Genomic DNA, 24,653 nt, shown 5'->3' on the forward strand with positions numbered 1-24,653 from the left:
CACATTTACCTCCTTGTCTCCATCCGGTTTATCTCCTTCATTTTTCTTTTGATTCCAACAATCTTTCTTTTTATGCCCTGGTTTCCCATAGTAACAACATTCATTTAGTCCTCTTGATTGAGACCTCCTCCTCTTTGACTTTCCTTTCTATTTCCTATGATTTCCAGAGTTACATCTTCTCTCAGTCATTCTACCCCTGCTTTGTGCATTCAAAGCACTTCCTGATGTACATCCACCTAATGTTTTCCTATAAGTTTCTTCACTCAAAATAACACTAATCACATCATCATATTTTAGGGTACTAGATCCAGGAACATAATTACTCACAACCATTACCATGCCATTCCAACTTTTAGGCAAAGAACACAAAATCAAGAGAGCCCTAATTTCTTCATCAAAATTGATACCCACAGAAGATAAATGACTAGTAACAGTATTAAAATCATTTAAATGATCTACAACGAATCCACCTTCTGCCATTTTCATATTAAATAAATGCTTCATGAGAAATACCTTGTTTGAAGTAGAGGGCTTTACATATAGTTTCGGTAGGGTTTGCATCAATTCTTCTGTCATCTTCACTTTTGTAATATTAAATGCCACTGATGGTGCCAAGCATAACCAAATTCTTCCAAGTGCCTTTCTATCTAAAAGATCTCATTCATCATTTGACATAGATCCCTGATTCTTTATTTTTCCTTCCAACGACTTCCATAAATCCTTCTGATAAAGATAGTCTTCCATTTGCATCTTCCATAATTGGAAGTTTTTCTAGTTAAACCTATCAATCCTTAGCTTACCCTTGTCTGCCATCGTTCCCACTCAACCGTGAGACTCCCACTTAACTATGAGACTTTCCTACAGAGGATAACTAAAAAACAACCTTGCTCTGATACCATTTGTTAGGATTAAACCATAGTTAGAAAATAACAGTTACATGCAAATATAACCAATAACAAAAAATAATAGATCACATAGAAAAGAACACAAGGCACCTAGATTTAACGTGGTTCACCCAATCCCTCGGCTACGCCTACCAAACAATAAATATGATATTATTATAATCCAGTGGTTATAACTTGATTACAATCTCTAATCCCTTATAGCTCAATACTGCCGCAAGAAGCAATTTTGCATCATCACACTAAAATAATCCCTAACCCTAAGCCCTTTTATACAAGTATTTTTATGCTATTTTATACAGTACTTTCTTGATTAGTCACCAAAAACTAACACTAGACACATCTATCAATAAGGAGATTTCAACTTCCTCAGTTGTTGAGTCACAAGGACCCAAGTCACATTTTGAAGCTACTGAGCCAATGCCTATTGAGTTTGAGCAACCAAATCTAGAAGTTGAAATTCAAAATGAAGACAGTGCAATTCATTTAAAAGGAAAAGAACCTATATTGGCTAAATATGTCAGAAGGCATCATACACCGTAGCAGATTATTAGAGATAAATCAGAAGGTACTATGACAAGAAGTAAGGTAAAAGGTACATGTTTACTTGCTAGTTTTGAACCTAGAAATGTTAAAGATGCATTGAAAAATAAAAGTTGGATTGAGGCTATGAATGAAGAAATAGAGAAAATAGAGAAGAACAAAACTTGGACCCTTGTTCCTAGGCCCAAAGATAAAAATGTGATTGGAACAAAAAGGGTATTAAAAAATAAATGAAATGAAGATGGACAAGTATCAAGAAACAAAGCAAGACTAGTGTGCAAAGGATATTATCAAGAAGAAGGAATTGATTATGGTGAGACTTTTGCTCTTGTTGCAAGATTAGAAGGTGTCAGGACTCTACTTGCATATGTTTCTTACAGAGGATTCAAAGTATATTAGATGAATGATAAATCTACATTTCTCAATGGTATTCTTGATGAAGAAGTCTACATTGAGCAACCGTAAGATTTTGTTGATCTAGACAAAAGGGACATGGTCTACAAATTACACAAAGTATTATATGGCCTAAAATAAGCTCCTAGAGCATGGTATGAGAGGTTGCACAACTACTTTATATAGATTGGTTTTTAGAGAACTAATGATAAAAGTAGTTTGTACATCAAGGAAGGACCAGATAACAAGATTGTATTGGTAGAGATATTTGTGGATGACACTCTATTTATAGGGAATAAGGATCTATGCAAAGAATTTTTAGAACAAATGAACAAAGAGTTTGAAATGTCCATGTTTGGTGAAATAAAATTCTTTGTTGGAATTTAGATACAACAAAGCAAGAATGGTATCTACATTACTCAATCTAAGTATATCAAAGAGATACTCAAGAAATTTGGAATGGAATATTCTAAACCAGTTGGAATTCCCATGTGCATTGGACTAAAGCTTACCAAAGATGATGATTCAAAAGAGGTAGATCAGACCTTATATAGATCAATGATTTTAAAATTAGAGTATGTAGTTCATACAAGGTCTGATATTGCTTTAGCAGTTGGGATAGTGGCAAGATTCTCATCTAAACCTAGAGAAAATCATATGATGGCAATCAAAAGAATTTTGAGATATCTGAAAGGTACTTGAGACTATGGCTTATGGTACAAAATTGGAGCAAACTTAGACCTAAAGGTATTCACTGATGCTGATTGGGGAGGAAATCTTGATGATAGAAAGAGTACAAGTGGTGGAGCATTCTTTCTTGGTAAAAGGTTGGTATCTTGGACAAGCAAAAAGAAAAATTGCACATCCCAATCTACAATAGAAGCATAATATGTTGCAGCAATAGTGAACTATTCTAATATTGTTTGGTTTAAATAGTTGTTGGAAGGCATGAAAGTTGAGATCAAAGAACCAGTTTTCATGTATTGTGATAATACCAGCGCAATTAACATATCAAAGAACCCAGTGATGCATTCCAAAACTAAGCACATTGCTATAAAATATCATTTTGTTAGAGAATTGGTGTAGGAAAAAGAAATCAGATTGGAATATGTTCATACAAAAGAACAAATTGCAGACATATTCACAAAGCCGTTACCTAAGGATGCATTCCTATATCTAAGAGGTAAGTTAGGGGTCATTCCCCTATCTGAAGCTCACTAAATGAAGTTTTAGTGATGCATCAATAGGAGCCAAGTTGAAAATATTTTAGTTGATGCATTATAGTCAAGATAATATTGCATATGAATTATTACTCAAGGTACATTGATACTAATTTGGTATGTGTTGTCTTTGGCATGTGTTGTCAAAGAGGGAGAAGAGGGAAAAGTGAAAATGTAGAATTGACATTTGCTCAAAATAGGACTTTATGAAATGGCTCAGAATGACAATTTAACTTCATGGAACACTTAGATAGGTTGAATGGAAGGTGCTAGAAGCATTGAACATCTCTTAGGCCTCAAACTGACGACAGGGTACACGTGCATTTATGGGTTTAAAGGGCTCAATTTTCTCAACGATGCTCAAAATCAGGGCTACAATTTTGAGTGCCAGCAGTGGCTCAATCTGGGGATACATGTCGCTTGTGGGCATGGCAAGGATTCAGATCTCGAGAAGAAGCAAACCATTCCCAAAGACTTCAAAACTTCTCTCAAACAACTTTATTGAAAGCAAAAACAACTACAACTACTATGTACACATGATGACCCCAGGCCACCAAACTTCAACAAAATTGTTTACCTCTGTCATATACTTGATTCTCATATGAACATGCATGAGGTAAACTAAAAATACTTCTCCTATCAGTTTCACCAATTAGATCAGCATCTTGAAACTCAACACTTGGTAAAACCGAATCTCCATTCTTACTTCCATAATGCATATAAAATCTTGCTTCATTCTCTACAACTTGTTCATTATGAAAGTACTGATTAGCACGCTCAAATATATCATACTAAAACTAAAAATCCTCTTCATTTAATGACTCATGCATGCTATCAACTTTGAATATGAAGGCTTCATACTCAACTCGTGGAAATGAATCACACATACCTTGAAAATGTGTATCCTCATGCATAACTAGAGGATATTCAAATGAATAGTCTAACTGGTACTCACATATGTCATCCATATAAGAATCTGAAACTAATTTGAAGTCCTTCAATGATTCTTCACAATTAGTAAATGGATTAGTCATATTAAAACATTCATCATAAAAATCCTTGCAAGGTGCAGGTAGATTTTCAATAACCATCTCATCAAACACCTTGTTATCATAATCAGATGTAACATCATGATCATACTCACTATCATATTCAGAAGAAGAACAATCTAATTTCTCACAGTAGTAAGACAAGGTATCATCATCAAACTCATTCTCAACTTAATTTGAATTGTCCATGTGCTCTTCAAACAACGGGTTAACAACTCCATGTAGTGATCCTTGTTGAACATCTTGAAAAAAAATAGGCTGATCATCATCACAACCTTCATCATATAAGGCATTAGTATATACTTTAAACTCACTATCTATTTCATCTTCATGGAGACTTTCAGCATGTGAAGAAAAATTAGAACTACATGTAGACTCACTTTCTACTTCATCAACGAGGCATGCGGAATACAAATCAAAGTTACTTTCATTGTCTTCATGTAGGTGATTCAAATGTCTTGTAAGCAAATCGTCATTTATCTTACCAATAGGTGCTGATGTATTAACCTTAGAATCATTTGTATGCTGATTATCACTATACTCATTCTCAAGACATTCATCTACACAATTAGGTAATCCATCTTTATGGATAATCTCTTTGTCTTCATATTGTGTAGACAAATCTTCTTCACAACTTTCAACATCTAGCTGACTTGTATAACTCTAAAATGAAACTTCACTTTGAGATTTAGAAATAGAACTCATACCTTTATTGACATAAGAATACTCACTCCCGTTATTAGTTTCTTCTTCCCAATTTGCATCTGATTCACATAAGGATGAACATGTACTAGCACTGTCCTCTTCTTGACTTGAACAATCACTCCTGTCATTGTCTTCACATGATGCCTCTTCATAATACAATGGATCAGCAACTTCATTATCACTTGAAAGATGACTTTCAACTTCATCATACTCACATTGATATGACTGTCTTTCAAATTAAGATTTAATAACGTTTTCAACATGATGCAATCTATGAAGAAGATAAATCATTTCTTGCCTACCTGACTGATCAAGTGAATCCATATTACCATTTATTGCTGAAACATTACAAACATGTCAACCTTGTTCTTCTGACTGTGACTGAGATAAGTGTAATTCATATTCTCCATCTTGTACTATCTCTCCATGACATATCACATCAGCAACATCAAGTTTGTCATCAAAGAGATAACTTCCAGCATTCTCACTTACATAAGATTGAGATTTAGGTGCAACATCCTCAAAATTTGAAGCATTAGTTACATCATCATAGATATAATTATCATGAGAAGAACTTATTGGTGTAACTAAACCGTGATTCATAAAATCACCACAATGCTGATCCTTATCAATGTCTAAAATATTTTTTATTGCTGTAACATCATGAACACGTGTGTCATCATTTATAACCAAACTAACCTTACTTATACACATATTCTAATCTAAATTTTCCACTTGATTGAAACCTATAGCAGGGGTATTGATATGCTTATTTGAAACTGAAGCATCAACACCATGTTCAAATTTTCTTTCATGACCATTATACCGGCAATCATTCATAGAAAAATGACCTCTAATCAATCCATACTTCATATTATTCTCAATATCCCTAGCAGTCATAAAAGCCTGATATAATGTCTATGATTCTTTATCTCTTAGTTGATAATTCATTTTCTTGTGAAATGCATCAAAATATACAGCTAAACACATTTGATCATCAGGTCTAACTCTTAGGGATTTCATTCAAAACTCTTGCAAATATGATGTTAAATTGAGGGACAAGTTCATCACTCTCAATGTGAATCTTCAAGAACTTATCATAAGAATTTGATATGCTTACCCATTCTCCAAATTGCTCCATGAAGGCTGAATGCAACTTACCCCATGATGAAATAGAACGTACTACTAAGAAAAAAAACCAGTCTCTAGCATCACCTTCTAAGGTCTGAAAAAATAACTTCATATGCACATCCTCATGAGCAATCTCATTGTCACCCATCAAATCACTGAACAACTCAATGTGATGACTAGCTGCAACAAGATGGTTCCCACTAAACTTAGGCAATTTATTTCTAACATCATTAGGAATGACATTCAGGAAACCATGAATACCATCAAAATTTAATGGCATATACCACTTGGTAGAAATGGATTTAGGAATTTCCCTAACTGACTGCATATTAGGTGAAATGAATCTTGACATCTTTTAAAAAATTTGAACATCATTCACCCATATTCTGATTTGTAATTTGCAACAAATCTACAACCTTCTACCAATGAATCACTTCAAACTATACACTTCACAAACTTAAAAATAACCAGTTGAAACTCGATCTAATGAAGTATATGAAACCTTAAAACTATTCTCCTCTTCTTATAATACCTCAAGTGTTGCTGCATGAAACCACTGATCCGCTGATTGGCCTGATGTTGATCTCAATTCCTCACACCACTGATCATATCCTTTGTAGAGTCACCATCTCCTTGAGGAGAACTAAATGAAATCACAACTATGGTTCATTTTGTATCATTTCAAAACTTATAATAGAAAATCAAACAACACTTTGAGACTTATTGGTCAAAAACTTATATAGATCTCTCTTCTTGCTTAAAACTTAACACAACTTTTAGATTTGCCTAATTCAACTGAAAACTCTTGAAAACAATTATAGGTAACCGATCTAGACTAGTTTAGAGATCCTTTAGAGAGTCACCACTCATAATTGTGAGAAAGATTGTAAACACAAGATTTGTAACATGAAAAATTTGAACTAGATTTTCACTTTGAAAAACTTTGAAAATCTTTGAACACTTAAAAGACATAAACCATTTTTCAACAATTCTGACTTTGAATTGACAACAGTACTTTGAAAATCAAACTGATTGAATTGAGTGAACATACAACTTAGGAGCAACACAATCTGTACTCAATCCTTCAAATATATTGCTATTTTGAACAAAGCAATACTGGGGTGCATGACATTTGAGTAAGAAAACTAGAAAACACATCAATTAACTTACTCTTGTAACTTTTCCATGCACATATTCCTCCTATATTGAATCCCTCCTTAAATTCTCAAGGTTTATTTACTATTCAGATTCAATACAGATTCACTAGCAGAGTTGCCATTTTGTTGGCTCTTGATTTAACAGTTTTGAAATGACCAAGAAACTAGACAAATGCATCTAAGGCTGGTGACTTCCTATGACAGATACACTAGACTGCAGTCTTCGGCCAACTTTAAGGCATAACTCCTTCTTCACTTCAGGCTCTACAAGACCTAGGCGGGTTAACCTTGAGGTTCTGATGAATGGTACCAGTGCATTTAAAACATAAATCTGAACCTATTAACAGGAGATGAAAACTCCTTATATCTCCTAATAACTCATGAAATGACATAGATCTACAGTAGGAAATTACAATTCTATGATATTCACAAGCTAAGTGAGGGTTAATTTTTTAAGTCCTTCAACATGAAAGGGAAAGAATGTTTGATTAATAATGTTGAATTCAACAAAACCTCAGATATGCAGCAGTAAGACTTAATGATCCCCTAACTGACCAGTTCCTAATCCATTGGGAAAATCCATGAATCAAATGCATACATATGGATATCTGATACTTATTTATACATTCAGATATCTAATCTATCTATTTACCTTGCAAATAGACATCTGTGCTCAATCTAAACCTCATTCTTACATGATATCCTTCTCAATAAACCTATAACCCTGTTGATTCACTGAAGCATTTACATAACTTGTAGAGTTATAAGCAAAAATAAGACAACATACAGCCTTAAGGGACTACAACTACAATCTAGGCTCACTGAGATAGGAGACAAGATTCAAGATGAAACTCAACTTGTTGTTCTTTGTATTAATTTCTTTGAAACAATACAACCATATGCATGAAATGAAAACATGAAAACACCTAACAGATCTAAACTATCTATATTTATCTTTCTACTGCTGTTCATACCAGAAGAATTGGTTGAAGAACATGGTTTTCACAGTAAAACACGGGAACCCTGCTATTATTACCCAGAGAAAACTGCCAACCCCCACAAATGAAAGAGAGAAAGAATGATATAGGAAGAAGATGAATTCTCAGATCTGATCTATGCTTGACATGTGTCCACTTGGAATTTCATCTTGTTTAGTTGCAAAACCTCTTTCCTTTCTCTACTGATTTGATCTAATTTGTTTTCATCATTACACTCTAACTAATTTGCAAATATCTTTGATGAAATGATGAAAGCTCTTGAGTTAAAAAATATCTGAAAGCTTCATGAAGATGCTAGTGAAATTGAGATTTACTGAGTGAATCTGATTAGAATTTTAGCCAAACTTCATTTTCACTGCCTTTTGCCCATATTCAGGTCATTATCTTACCAGAAATCAGTTTTAAACTTTGATACTTGAATTCGATTGCAAGATAGGAAAATAGAAGAAAACCTCCTCTAGCTTGAACTAGTGGCATTCTATACATAAACTAACCTCAAAATTGGAAAATTCATTCTCTCCTGATTCTGACGATATATAATATCGCTATATTTGCATCTCAGAAACCTCCAGAAAGTTAGTTTGAAAAAATGTTCCCCCTTGCTATAAGAACCTAGTCTGCAACATCTTTTGAATTTAAAATTTGAAAATTTAAATTAAACTAAAGTTCAAACTTTAGTTTAAATTTCATTTGAAATAAAAGAGATCTGTCACCCACTTGAAATGGTATTTAAAATAATAATAAAATTATATGACTGAAAAAAATTTCCCTTTCCTTCAAATTCGTAGTCAACCCTCTTTTGACCAAGCACCACATGGCACTTCCTGACTAGCTACCCGATCTGCATCATCTGCCACATCACCATCTACCTAGACCTGGTGCCACATGTCACCTTCCTGCAATCCCACACTTTTTAACCACCTTGCATCTTCTAGAAGCGCGCATGCACTAGCCGTCGAATTGGACATGTGGCACCATCTTAAGCATCCATCGTTTGATCTTCTATTTGGCACCACATCATCTTTGAGTGAGACCTGCTACCACGTGGCAGCAACCTGCTTACCCGCATTACCTATCTGGTGTGCATGTTGATTTTTTTAGGTATGCCCCTATCGTTCGATCAAACATGTGTTACAATCTCGTTTAGTGTCTTTGAATTTGCCATGTTAGCTCGTGTGCATGTTCTGTCAAAATTGTGTTTGGTTTGCATGCTAGCTGAACGTCCAAGTAGGTATGCCCCTATCGTTCGATCAAACATGTGTTACGATCTCGTTTAGTGTCTTTGAATTTGCCATGTTAGCTCGTGTGCATGTCCAAGTAGGTATGCCCCTATCGTTCGATCAAACATGTGTTACGATCTCGTTTAGTGTCTTTGAATTTGCCATGTTAGCTCGTGTGCATGTTCTGTCAAAATTGTGTTTGGTTTGCATGCTAGCTGAACGTCCAAGTAGGTATGCCCCTATCGTTCGATCAAACATGTGTTACGATCTCGTTTAGTGTCTTTGAGTTTGCCATGTTAGCTCGTGTGCATGTTCTGTCAAAATTGTGTTTGGTTTGCATGCTAGCTAGACGTCCAAGTCAGGTTGGGCACACTCACCACATGATCTTGGCTTTCAAAAAGCCGCTGTATTTTAGATACTAACTTTGTGTGTGCAATTGTATTTATACAATTGTAATATCTCATCCACAAGCAATGTGGGATAAAGGGTCTAAATTATTTTCCTCTTTTCATTCCTTGCGTAACTCGAGTCTGGCTTCTTTTCATGCGTGGATGGTGCTCTGTAAAACATAGCAACTCCTCCAATGTATGGGTGGCTTGAGAGCTGTGGTGAGCTTTCTTTGTGCTACAGGCAGGAACTCCAGTCTTATCAATGGGATGCTTATATCCTTTGCTGTGAATGCACTGGGTTCTCTTTCTCAAACGCATGCTCTTTTATCGGGAAAGTTCCTATTCTTCATCTTGCAGGTCTTGGATGTGGAGTTGCTACTATTTTTTAGCATGTGTGGACCTCCACTATTTTGTTTTGCATGCTTGCATGGTATTTCTCTGGACGCTGAGCCTCTATCTTAGGCGTGGATTCTTTTCTACAATGCTTTGACTGTTATTGATAGCATAGACCTCCACTTATATTAGCAGCTTCCATTCTTTAGATGGTTTATTTTATGACTGCGGATTCTTCCATTTTCTAGCTACTGGGCATGTGAAATTTCTTTATAAAAGACCTTTTCTGTCATATTTTGGGCCTCCTTTACATATTGCTTCTGCTTTGGACATAGACCTGGGCATTCCTTGTTTCTTCCATGGGCTTCTCCCTCTTTTCATGGTGTCCATTCCTTGTTTGCGTGGGTGTGATCTTCCTAATTGGATGCGTTCCCTGCAATCCTGAAAAAACAACATTGTTGATAGCTGTCTCGAGGTCAATGCACAAAATTGGCTACTTCTTGACAAAGATCATTCCTCCTCGAGGGCCTCTTAAAGACTTATGTGTTTTTGTTGTCACAATATTACAATAATCAAATGGATTGGACATAACATAAGCAGCTACTAGTCCACTTATGTGTGCCATGTCCATAATTAAGAATGCCCCAACTGAATCTGCAATCTGCCGAAATCAAAGATAGTCAATGTCTCAAGGATATGCACTAGCACTAGCAATAATGAGCTTTGGCCTAAAAAGGGTAGCTGTCTTCTCAAGCATTTCATAATCAATGAGTCTTGTGGATTCATCCACACGGTATGGCATGGATTCAAAATAAATAGATGTAGCAGATACTCCTCTCTTTGCAGTCATGAACCCATGCGATAGATGCCCTCCATGTGGTAGGTCCAAGCCCATTATCCGATCATGTGGATGATAGCAAAGTCAGCTGGGGAACTAGATAATGGCTGAACATTAACACCCCATTTACTGTTGTCAAGACAAAATGCTGTCAAGGCCCTATCCTGGAAAAGTCTCTCACTTTGATCAATAAATTCATTGCCGCCATAGTATCTCTTTCTAGGAAGGCCTTCTAAATACTTGTTTGTTAGGCATGATCCCATAGCTTCCATCACTACTCGAGATGTAAAATTCTTAGAAGCAATAAGCTCCAAGCCTTTAAACTAGCGCTGCTTTTCATGCTCAATAATTGCATGCATTTCAGGATCAAGTTCACTCAAACTAGGATCCACAAAGTTGTGCTTGGTCTTAGAAGTCTTGGATGATTGTACTGAGCCAAAAGATGGAACTCTTCCAGTAACCAAATTTTCTCTTACGCAAAAAGATCGACAAAATGGATAGGCCCTGCCATCTTCTCCTTTTCTACATTTGCTTTGGCAGGAAACTCCATGTGATTGTCGTGTTTGCGGCATCACACTTGAGTTTCTATTCCAAATAGAATTACCCAAAATACCCATTCCCACCACTTCAGTACCCATGATAATCTGAACTGTATATTTGGAGCAGTTCAACATATTTCTTCAATGCCCACTTCAAAATGTATAATATTGACAAATATTGCCTTGAAAAGTTTGCATTTGTTTATAGTATTTGATGACGATGCTTTTGAACTTGCTGTCATCTTTTAAAATATTGTTCTTCATAATTACTTGACCTTTCACTTCTTCTCCAGCCTCTTGTCCATTATCAGCATTACGTCTTATTAGCTTTATTTTACAGGTATTATTTTGCAAGTGGATTAGTCAGGCCCTAAAGTGGGTTTGGCTAATTTTTTTTTTCGTTTCCAAACAACCGAACTGAAAAAATGATCTATTCACTACATCGAAGTGATTAGAATCAAGTTCAATCACTGAATCATCAAATAAACTTGCTTTACCACTTATTTGCAAACTGTGGATTTGGTGCTAGGAGGTCCTTTGAATGGCCTTAAAAATTGATCCAAACACCTGACCGAGCTCTGCAATTTGGCACACTGAATCTCTGTTTCATATTCTTGCATCCTATCAGATTTCGTCTCATGACGAATTTGAGGTCAAAAGATATTCACTATCAAAGTTGACCTTTCAGAACTGCCTACAAGAAAACATGTCAAAAAACAATAAATTGGGTTCAGATTTAGCTTTTAAAAATGGACAGACTAACACTTGGGAGAATGAAAACTGGGGTACTGGTTCTCTGTCATGAGGACATTATAGATCTATGATTTGGGCTCATGAAAAATAACTGGGCACAAATGGAAATTAGTCAAAGTGGGTTACTTGGATTTTTGCAAACTAGAACAATGATTGAAAAACGATATTTGCAAATGGAATGGACTCGAAAAAGTGTGCAAATGGATTCGTCAAAACTTGAAAATTGGCACACTTGAAGTATTTTTAGAGGACAACACAGTGGTACAATCCATTCATTCTTACCAATCACATATTAGGAGTTATAACATCACTAATAGGGGTTCCAACAAATTTGCAAATGCCGACACCAGTAAAAAGATAGAAAATGCATTTGGAATCACGTTCGAAAATTGATCAAACGGATTCGTAATGAGCTAAAACTTGAAACATAATAAGTTTCTAATGTCTACAATGCAACGCAAAAGGAATTTCAATATTTTAGTCAACCGAGTCAAAGTTATAACTTGTCAAACAGGGCCTTCCTAGAAATGTGTGCAATTTGCAAATGTGTGAAAATAGTAAATTACCAACTTAAAGGGATTCAAAACCTAGTCAAACAAACTTGAAATGGCTTGAAATCTGAAACATAGGTTCTTAGGTATGGATACTAGACACTCCCAAAGCAGAGAGTCCTGAAACATTTCTGGGTGCAAGTTATTCGATTGCAAACATAGCCTCCTGTCACTATTGGACAATTAAGTGAAAATGTAGAATTGACATTTTCTTAAAACAAGACTTTACAAAATGGCTTAGAACGGCAACTTAACTTTACAGAACACTTAGACAGGCTAAATGGAAGGTGCTAGAAGCATTGAGCACCTCTTAGGCCTCAAACTGAAAGCTGAGTACACTTGCATTTATGGGCATTTAAAGAGCTCAATTTTCTCAACAGTGCTCAAAATTAGGGCTACAATTTTGAGTGCCAACAGATTGAATTGAGAAAGAAAGCGTAAGAGAGAACTTGAAGGATAAGTAGGTATCCTTGTGAAGCAAAAAAGTGTTATTCGATCAAGAAGGATCAAGTATGAAGTAGAATAGAGATCTGTAATCAGCAATTGAATTGCATCACAATCAAGTCATTTCATTTTTTCTTTCTTACTATTGTAGCATTGATCTAAAATCTCTTAATAAAGTTGGTTTAACAACCATTTGTAAATCCTCTAACAAGGTGACAGTTCCATTGAATTATTTTAAGACCTCTTGCAAGGGCACTCCTTATAGGGTGATTAAATCCTCTAACAAGGTCACACCTAATAGTGTGTTTTGTAACCTTTAACTAGGTTGGCTCCTAACAGGGTTCACTTCAGAAGAGTGAAAATAGTAACTAGTTACATTGGTAGTTTTTCCCATATTGGGTTTCCACGTTAAATCTTGGTGTCTCATGTGTTCATGTTATTTCTTTTATGCTTGCAAATTAATCATTGTTAATGTTTTAAGATCAGTTAAAATTAAATCACGCTCTGAATTTACCGAGTTACAACAGTTTCTATGTGTTTATCAAATAATAGTAGCAATAAGTTTTATTTTTAACATCCAAGGGATCTGAGATTTATTTTAGTGGTAACTAATTCACCCCCCCTCTTAGTTACTCCTTCTATATTTCCAACATAACCGCTATCAATAATCCATGTATCATTCTTACTAATATGTGAGATAAGTGCCATTTTATTATTCTTGTCATATGATTCATCCTTAACAACAATGTAGACCATTTCATCTTCTTCTTCACTACTTTCATAATCTTCAGCAATGTAACAAGATTTCTTACCTTTGTCTTGTATTCTTTGTAGCATTTGAAGTCCTTCTTTCCCTTGTACTTTTCATTCTTCTTTTCTTCTTTGCCTTTTTTTCTTGGAAACCTTGCAACAATGTGACCAACCTCTTCACAAGAAAAGAAGATCAAATGAATTTTTCCTTTGTACTTCCCTTTGCCGTTGGGAAATTTTCTTGTAAGTAATGCTTCAATGACTTCAAGATCTTCATCAGAACCATATTCATCCTTACTATTAGATTGTCTTTTATATTTTGAAGCTTTCTTCTTGAGTGATAGCTTGGCTTGAAATGCACATTCAAGGTTGCTAGAGTTAGGAACATAGTTATCATAATTATCTAACTCAAATGATGTCAACCTTCCCACTAGTACATCAAATGATATATCATTCTTAAGATAACATCTCATTTCTTGAATTGATGAAACTCTAACTACATATATAGGAAGAAGTGTTATGAGAACCTTGCTTACCATTGTTTCATCATCTATCTTTCCTCCAGAGGCTTTGATTTTACACACACTGGCTTTTATTCTTTTACCATACTTTACAATATTCTTATCTTTTCTCATCCTCATTTGATCAAATTGACCTCTAAGACTTTTTGCCTTGGATCTTCTTACATTATTGTCTCCTCCATAGATGGCTTTTAGCTTGATCCACATCTCATAAGAAGTATCACAGTCTTTTACTTCATCAAATCCAACATAGCTAAGAGTTGAAGCAATATCAATCATCATAACGTTATGATTCTTCTTTTCTGTAATTTCTTCTACAGTCATAGTTCTAGTAGGTTCCACATACTTGGTATTTAGGTACTTTAGTCCTAAGTCTCCAATGGTTTCTAGATACAATCTCATGAGTTCTTGCCATATCTTAAAGTTATCTCTGTTCAGCTTAGGGATTTCCCTTTTGTAAGACATCCTGATCTTTAGCTTAAGTCCTTGAAACCTTCTCTGCAAGCACCAAAGCTTCGATACCAATTGTTGGAAATATAATAAGAGCAACTATGAGGGGAGGGGTGAATCAGTCACCAAAAAAAAATCCTATATCCCTTAGATGTCAATAAAAATAGAAACCAAACTCTTCTGAAACTAAAAATATTGTTGTAACTTGGTTAGCACTGAATCACTCGGCAAATATTAAGAATTACTATAACTTGGTAACCATTGAAATATTACTTTTTTAGATGTTTAATGTGATTAACCAAACATAACTTACTTGTAGAATAGAAAGTAAATAGCATGAACACATATGACACTAGGATGTAATGTGGAAACCCAATTTGGGAAAACCACCAATTGCAACTAGTTACTATTTTTCACTCTTTTGAAGTGAGCCTTGTTAGGAGCCAACCCTATTAAATGGTACAAAATACAATGTTAGGTGTGACTCTATTAAAGAATTTAATCACCTCATTAGGAGTGTCCTTGTTAGAGGTCTTTAGACACTTCAATCTAGAACTACGACCTTGTTAGACAATTTAAAAAATAGCTATTAAGCTAACTCTGTTAAGAGATTTGATACACTACTACAATTAGTAAAGAATAACAATGATATGAACTAATTGTTGATGCAATTATTTCTAATTTTGGATCTCTGTTCTTGCTTGAATACTTGATCCTCCTTGATCAGATAAAACTTTTTAGCTTGATCAACTCAAAATACTCTGCTATCCTTCCAATTTGCTTCTGTGGTTTATCTTTTGAATCCCATGCTTCTCATCTTCAATCTCACAACTTAACCTTATACTTATATCTTTTGCATAGTATATTCAATATTAATCACTTAAGTCAGCTAGACTTAAAAAATGAATTCATTAAACTAAATATGTTGATTTAAGAAAATCTTTCGTTAGCCGTGTTGGCTCCTGATTTAATAGTTTTGAAAATAATCAAGAAACCAAACCAATACATCTAAGGTTAGAAAATTCTTATAATGGATGCACTTGACTATAGTCTTGGGCCAACTATAAGGATAATTCCTTCTTCTTCTTCAAGCTTTGTTAGACCTAGGTGGGTGGACCTCAGATTCTTTATATGGTACCAGTGTAAAGGCATACAACTGAATCTATATAATAGATACAATCCCTTAATCTTCTAAGTTTATGCAAGCATTCATGGGTGAAATAGCTAATAAAAGAGCACATGAACCTAATAAAACAAGTGAGGGAAAACCTTTTAGGTCCTTAAACATAAATGGAAAGATATTCAATTGATAATTTGGATCTCAGTGTAACCCTGGTATGCAACAATAGAGGACATGCAATTTTTAAGTTGACCAGTCCCTTATCCATTGGGCATCAATTAAACCTTAACACATAGATGGATATCCTAATATAATCATATATTTAGACATCTAAACTATCTATTTGACTTGCAAATAGATATCAATCTTCATAAAAATATCATACTTATTGTAATATCCTTCTGGTGTAACCTGCAACCCTGTCAGTGTAAACAAGCACTTGGATCTTTTTTCCAACAACAAACTTATCTAGACATACAACTTGAAAGGATTGCAATTGAGTTTAAGCTCTTAGTTCTTAAACACAAAACATTGTAGATAATAGAAGGAGACGAGAATCAAAATGAAACTAAAAGAAATGAAGCTCTTGCATTAATTTCCTTGAAACCAATACATCATCTGTATGTCAAAACTTAGGAAATACACAAAGAATTACTATGTAATAAAATGCTTGAAAAGAAATACAATACTACTGTTCATAATAGAGGAATACTGGGAAAATGGTATCACAACTCTCAGGAAATTCTCCAACTCTAGAACCTATGTGGTCTCACAATCCTCATAAAATCTTCAAAAAATTGGAACCCTTACAAAGAGCAGAGAGGAAGAATATATAGAAGAGAAGATATTTCTGGCATTAGAAGCTAAATTTGACATGTGTCCCACTAAAAATGCCTTCAATCTAAAGTTGTTGAAACTGATCTTCTTCATCTTCTTATAACCAAAAACCATAAATGATCCAAATATATATGATATATTTCACTTTAAAGAAATTAGCCAAATATCTTGTGGAGAACATATCAGGTACAAATCAAATCTAAGCTGGAGGCTCAAAATTTGATTTAGCTGGTCACATTTTCCTTTGTCGTAAGATCAACGTGTTTTGTTGGAAAAAACACAATTTGCAACCAACTACATTTAAAACCATCAAATTTCCATTAAAGTTGCCGATGAGATCAAAACTGATATAATCTGATCAAAATCTGATATCAAATCAAATTGGAAACATAATTATGCCACTGAGATCCCCCTGGGAAAACCAAATTGCCTATAGCTGCTTCTAGTAGACACCTGCACAAAATATGACTACAAAAATGGATAGTTCATTCCTTGCGAATTCCAACAATATGCTACACTGCATATTTTGGATAGAAATCATGCCCCTGATACCAATTTGAAATTTTAACTCCCAGACTGTGAACAGAGCATAAGATTGAAAAATTTAAAAGTTTATATAGTAAAACTATATAAAACCATTACTAAATCATTTAAATCTTTCCACTTGATATTTCATGCGTTGATGCATCCTTTGATATTTCCATTTCTAATTACTTTTTATTTATCAAACTTATCTTAGTGCCAAGTGTCCACCTCTGATTCACTTATTGTACCCAGGTAGGCCCCATCATACTGTGCATTTGAAATATTTTTAAATTCTTTCCCATTATAGCATCTCAACGCTCAAACTTCCCTTCCCTGACCTTACGAAAAAGTCATGACATCACCACATCAAAATTTGACCCCTCCGATCCTACGACAATTTTGTATGATCGGGCCTCTTCAAAATAAGTCTTTTGATCTTACGACAACCTCACTAGATTAAGCCATCTTAGGTCTCCATTCATTCTTCTATGATCATATGAACCTCATAAGATTGGAGGCTCTTCTCTTCCCTTCTCCCGATCTCACGATGACAACCATTATTTGTTATTCATAACATCCTTGAACTCATTCATTTGGCTTGTCAACTTTACGATCTCTCATGTGATCGTGGCCTTGAACTCTGCCTCTTCTGATTCTACGCTAGTGTCATGAGATTATAGACCTCATAGCATTGTGAGTTTTTGATTTTGGCACCTCGATCTCTCGACAACCTCATTATCATCATAGCATCATAAACATTTGAAAATCCATCCATGATCTCCCAACTGATTGTAATACCAGACACCTCCAAAATTTATGCCTCGATCCTACGACAATCATAGCATTGAGGCCCTTTATTTTTCCATTTACGATTCTACAAAATTGTCGAACCATCGCAAAACTTCAAGGCTGCCCTCCTCAATCACATGATCGGTTAAAACCTTGTTGACCCCACAATAGGCTATGGGCGGGCCCCTGTACATGTGCCTTCATGTCCACCGGCAGACTACTCAAGTTATTTAACTCTTGAGTACCCCATCTTTTAAAAACCAAAAAAACTACCCCCTCATGCATATGGGATAAAAGATCCAATTGCTACCATGAGCTCCCATGCTATAGCTTTTTTGGTGCTGCTTTCTTCATGCACGAGCTACTTGCAAACTGTGGGCTCCTCCTTGTATGTCATTTGACACTTAGGCAGAAAATGCAGAATGACACTAGCTCAAAATGGGACTTTGCAGAATCGTTTGGAATGTCATTTTATCATTACAAAAAACATGGACAGGCTAGATCCAAGGTGTTATAAATATAAAACACCACTGTAGTCAAACAAGAAAATGCATTTATAAGGCTCAAAATGACTCAAAATATGGAATGGACACTCAAAAAGGGAATGCAATTTTGAGCACTAACAAGAAGACCCAACTCATTCAACGCTAACTTAGAAAATACTTTCTTCAGACTTCCTTTGTTAACTATGCAAACTCAGTTAACACTACATCATGAACTGAGTTCCTTTGGCAATCGAGTGAGCTTAGTTAATACTAGTTCCATGCCAAGTTATCTTTGGTGCCTAATTGAACTTGGTTGATACTGTGTTCCTGCAAAAAATTTTTGGTGCCCAAGTGAAGCTTGACACATATTGTCTCTAAACTTGGTTTACTCTGGAATGCTCGACAGATATTAGAAACTGCTTCATCACCCAAGTGAGCTCGATAGACACTGACTGGTAAAGACTTGACATTTTGTGTAACATCAAAGACAATATACAATTATTTTAACACATCCCCCAAAGGAAGTAGAAGTACAACACAGTGGAAGAAATAGATGTAAGAATTAAAAAGAAGAGTCTTTTTGGACCACTATCACATAGACCAAACATAATTGGTGCTTGCATATTGCAATTCCAAGAAGACAACACAAGGACACAAGTAAAAATAATAGAACATGTAAAACATAACATAGAACAACAAATATAAGTAAGATATACATAGGATAATGTCACAATGCAAAAATTTGTTTATCATCTTATGCCAATAGAGAAACAAGGGTTGTTTAAAGAAATATGAGCATACATTTTGGAAACAAAATACAAGGGAACATATAACAACAAGCAAATACACAAAAATCTACTATACTAAATCACTCACTTCAAGCATGGTTTCCTCCTCCTCTATCTCAATTAGTAGTTGTTGGAAACTACAATTGGAATAGTTGTTGTGTTGTCATTGATATCAAATCTATTGGTGAGATAGTTTACTATATGATCTAAGTGTCATGACTATTTGACTGGTGAAGAGGATTTGAGAAGTTGTTCATAACAAAAGCATATAGAGGAAAGGTTGAGTTATGAAAGGGAAACTACAAATAGACATTTGATTAGTTAGACTTTGACAAGAAAAAGTAATTGTTTGAGAGTAGAAGATATTAATGTTCAAGCCTTGGTAGTGTGAGCAAAGATTGATCACTCGTGTAGGCTTGACTGAGTAATAGAGTAAAAGACTAAGGAATTTTGTTGAACATGTTGAGTGATGCTAGTGTCAACTAAGCCATAGCAAGTGTTGAGTAAGTTTAGTGTTGACCAAGCATTAGTATCAATTGAGTGACTGTGTTGATGCCAAGAAAAGAAGTTTTATAGCGATCAATCAACTCAATGATGATCAAGTGTTAGAACTTAGTGTTGGACAAGCAAAACATTAATTATTTATTTGTGAGGTATTGTAATTTCCATCGGACTAAGTTGATTTCTTGGGATATAGAAAGCATGTTGAAGATAGGGATCAATGAGTTGGATCATTTAATTCTAGGAGAGGATTAGGTAAATGATCTAAGAGATGAATTCAAGGAGAAGATTCTAGAAAAGAAGAGTTAAACAATATGGCGATTAGATACATTGTATATGATGGATCAAATCATGAACCCTAAGATCTATGGTGTTGATTACATAGAAAAAGATCAGAATTTCCTATTTAAGGGGGTACAAAGGTGAACTTTAAGTGTGTGTGTGTGTGAGGAGAGTGTAGAGTGCAGAGTAGTTGTGTGTGTGTGAAGGAATTCTGAAGAGTTGGAGTTGTTACTAATGTTATTGACTTGAAAGTCTAAGTATAAGAAGGCTTAATTGAGTTGAGAAGAAGTGAATAATGATTGCTTGAAGGGTTTCCAAGAGAATATGAGATTGAGATGACAATGGAGGCCAGATAGTGAATTAGTATTAGGAGCTAAACAAAGATCTAAACATGCAAAGTGAGTTGTACTTAACAGATCAACCCTGTGGTTATTTTCTAATCATTATGAATAATATTTGAAATTCTTTAATCAAGGTTGACCTGACAGTCATAAGGACTTAATAGTCTATGTAAATCTTTCAACCATGTGACATTCTAATGGAATGATCTAAAGTCCTCTAACAAGGCCACTCCTAATAGGGTGATTAAATCATTTAACAAGGTCACATTTAATAGTGTGTATTATTGTTAGAAATTTGTTTAGTGCTCCCCTCTATATTCATGACAAGGGATTAAGCACCTCCTATGTACTATAATTTGAGTGGTTGTAATGGGCATTGATAGATCGATCTTTTGGTGTAATGGAAACCTCACTCCAACAAGTGGTATCAAAGCTTGGTCATAGGTTCAAATCCTCAAACCCTTGGGTAACTCTGAGGGGGAGGTTTTTAGAAATTTGTTTAGAGCTCCCCTCAGGATTCATGAAAAGGGATTAACCACCTCTTGTGTACTATAAGTTGAGTGGTTGTATCAGGCATTGATAGATTGGTATTTTGGTGCAAATTGGTGACATGTTGTTGGTGGTTTTTCCCAAATTGGGTTTCCATGTTAAATCCTAGTGTCAAACTTGTGTGGATGTTATTATGATGCTTTATTGAGTTAAGTTTACATTTTGCAAGTTTGTTATTTTAAGAATAGTGGACAACTAGCTAATGTTGCAAATAGTTTATAATAGAGACTGAGCAATGGAATGATAAGATCTAAGGTTGTTTAAGTTTTTTTTTTATTCAATTAGTACATTAGGACCTTAGGTAACTGATTCATCCCCTCAGTTATTCTAAATAGTCTAACAATTTTTATTAGAGCATTGGTGCTTGTATAGAGAAGTTTAAAGGTACTCAAAGATAAATATCATGACACACAAAATAGAGGTACCAAATTTGAACAAAGAAAATTTTCTTGCGTGGTAGAATTTGATGAGGCTCCATTTAGCTAGTATTGGTGATGTTGCATAGGATTTTCTTGATAATGTATATGTGGACATAACAATAGTCCCCCTGACTTCTCAACAACTGAAAGAAAAGAAAGAACATAATTAGTTAATGTTGGAGATTGCTTCAAACCTAATCTATGTTGAGTTTGATGACCTAAAATATTGCAAGAATTCAAAGTAAATATGGGATAAACTGAAGATGATCTATGGAGGAGATGATAATGTCTTAAGAGCCAAATCAGAAAGTTTGAGAGGTAAGTTTGATGAAATGAGAATGATAGAAGGTGAGAACATAGTACAATATTGCACAAGAATCAAAGAAGTTTTCAATTCTATTAAAGGAAAAAATGGAAAGATTAAAGATGAAACACTAATCAACAAGGTATTGATAACTCTACTTCCTATTTATGCTATTAGCATTTCAGTACTACAAGAGCTAAGATGTACACAAGGTAATAGCCTCACTCTAGAAGTTGTAATTGGTAGGCTTACTACTTTTGAGATGTCTAATTTTGATAATTACACTCCTACTACTATTGAATTTAATTTTAAATTACAATTGGTCGTTAGCAAGAAAGGAAAAGGAAAACATGTGAAAAATGACAATGATAATTCTGATGATGAAGTTGATGAACTTTAGCCACTCATAGGTAGGAGATTTGGAACAGGCAAAGGAAAATACAAAGGTAAACTTACCATAATCTATTTTTCATGCAACAAGGTTGGTCATATTGCCACAAGGTTTCTTGACAAGGAGGAGAAGGATGAAAGAAAGGAGAGTAAGTACAAAGGAAGAAGAGATGATCGAGACTTCAAGAAGAACAAGGACTGCAAGGACAAGGGTAAGAAATCTTGTTATATTTTTGAAGAAGAAAATGATATTGAATCTGAAAGTAATGATGAAGAGGTAGTCTATGTTGCTATGAAAGAATATTTTGATGAAGATGAGAAAACTGCTTTAATTTCTTATGTGAACAAAATTGATAGATTGATAGTGGTTTCTTTAATCACATGATTGGTGATAGAAGTAAATTTTAGGACATTGGACCATACAAAGGTGGCTATGTAAAATTTGGAAATGATGTTCCATGTCTTGTGAAGGTTAAAGGGACAATTCAACTAATTGATAAGATTGAATGTGACAATATCTTCTAGGTTGAAGGACTTAATTATATTCTACTAAGTGTTTTATAGTTAAACAAATCAAGTTATAGAGTTAAATTCCATCATAAAAAGGCTAAAATATTTGATGTTGATTGTAAATTGATTGGAAGTGGTTGTCAAAATAGAGGTAACTTTTTCTATCTAGATTTATCTAATGAGACATGTTTTTTTTGCATAATATGAAGATATTTGTTTATGCCACAAGAGGTTATGTCATGTAAAATTGACAATTTGGTTAACATTAGTAAAATGGAAAGGGTAAGAGGATTTTGAAAACTCAAGAAACTCGACAATGCTATGTGTAAAAAATGTCAATTGGGAAAAATGATAAATTCTAGTTTCAAGAGAAAAACACACTCATCTAATGACATTTTGGAATCGATTCATATTGAATTATGTGGATGTATTGGAGTTCAAAGCTATCATGGAGACAAATATTTCATTCTATTTGTTGATGACAACTCTAGAATGATGATTGTGATATTTCTTAAAGAAAAATATGATGCTTTTCAATTGTTTAAGTGGTATTTGGCTAGAGTTTAAAAGAAAACATGGAATAGTGTAAAGTGTTCGAGATCTAATAGAGGTGGTGAATTCATTTCCAATGAGTTCAATATGTTCTACAATGACAAAGGAATCAAAAGATAGATGTTTAGACCTAGGACCTCTCCTTAGAATGGGATAGCTAAAAGAAGAAATAGATCAATTATGAATTGTGATAGAACACTGATGATGGAGAAGAATGTGTCTCAGAAATATTGGAGGGAAGTTATAATTATAGTTTTTTATACTGTGAATAGAGTGCAAGTCAAGAGAGGTACAAATGCTACACCTTTTGAATAATGATATGGATATGCACCTAATGTGAAATATTTTAAAGTTTTTGGAAGAAACTGTTACATACTTAAAGACAATAGGAATGGAAAACTTGATGCCAAAAGTGGTGAACATATATTCCTAGGATATTCCACTAAGAGAAAAGCTTATAAGTGTTTGAACTCTAACACTAAAAAAGTTATGGAAAGTACAAATGTGAAAGTTGATGAATTTGTAGAGAAAAGTGAAGCTGAATGTAAGACAGAACCTGAAGATTACATTTCATTCATATATGTGAATGATAGTGCTCTAGGAACTCCACCTAAACAAGAAATCAAAGGTGCATATCCTCAGTAGACTGGGAATGTTGAGTTACAATAGCTAGTTTCCAAGGAGTACGGTATAGATGTGAAGCAACATATAAATCATGTTGAGTCATAGACAAAGATAACTAAATAACAAGAAGGTAATGCTAAGCATGCAAAACCTTAACTAGATCCTAAACAAGTGAGAGACAATGAGCTTGAAATTATTTTTCAAGATGAACATATTGAAGAACAAAGAATAAAAGAGATTGTGCTAGTAAAATACGTTAAAAGACATCATGCACCTAAAAAAATCATTGGAGATAAAAAGTCTAGTGTTATGACAATGAAAATACTCAGAAGTGATACATGCTTACTTTGTGAGTTTGAGGCCAAATCTTTAAAAGATGCCTTGGAGAATGAATATTGGATACACAATATGAATGAATGAATTTAATAGATTAAAAAGAACAAAGCATGGTCTCTAATACCCAGACCTAAAGACAAAAATGTTATTGGAACAAAGTGGGTATTTAGGAACAAGCTAAATGAGAAAGGTGAAGTCACAAGGATTAAAGTTAGGTTGGTATGCAAAGGATATGCACAAGATAAAGGTGTTAACTGTGGGGAAATATTTTCCCTTGTAGAAAGATTACAAGGATTAGAACACTGCAATCATATTCTTCTTATAGAGGATTCAAGGTATATCAAATGAATGTCAAATCTAGATTTTTGAATGGGATACTTGAGGAAGAAGTACACATAGATCCACATGAAGGATT

The 24,653-nt window shown here is 34.5% G+C and overlaps 1 pseudogene; it reads right to left on the bottom strand.

Moving 5' to 3' along the window:
* Positions 1 to 10,347: 10,347 nt before the first annotated feature.
* Positions 10,348 to 11,516, bottom strand: LOC149531965 (serine hydroxymethyltransferase 3, chloroplastic pseudogene; annotated as a pseudogene).
* Between the last annotated feature and the right edge of the window lie 13,137 nt (positions 11,517 to 24,653).

Source organism: Cupressus sempervirens, chromosome 11, assembly GCF_028749045.1.
Source record: "Cupressus sempervirens isolate cs-2001-9-10 chromosome 11, ASM2874904v1, whole genome shotgun sequence".
Lineage (NCBI taxonomy): Eukaryota > Viridiplantae > Streptophyta > Pinopsida > Cupressales > Cupressaceae > Cupressus > Cupressus sempervirens.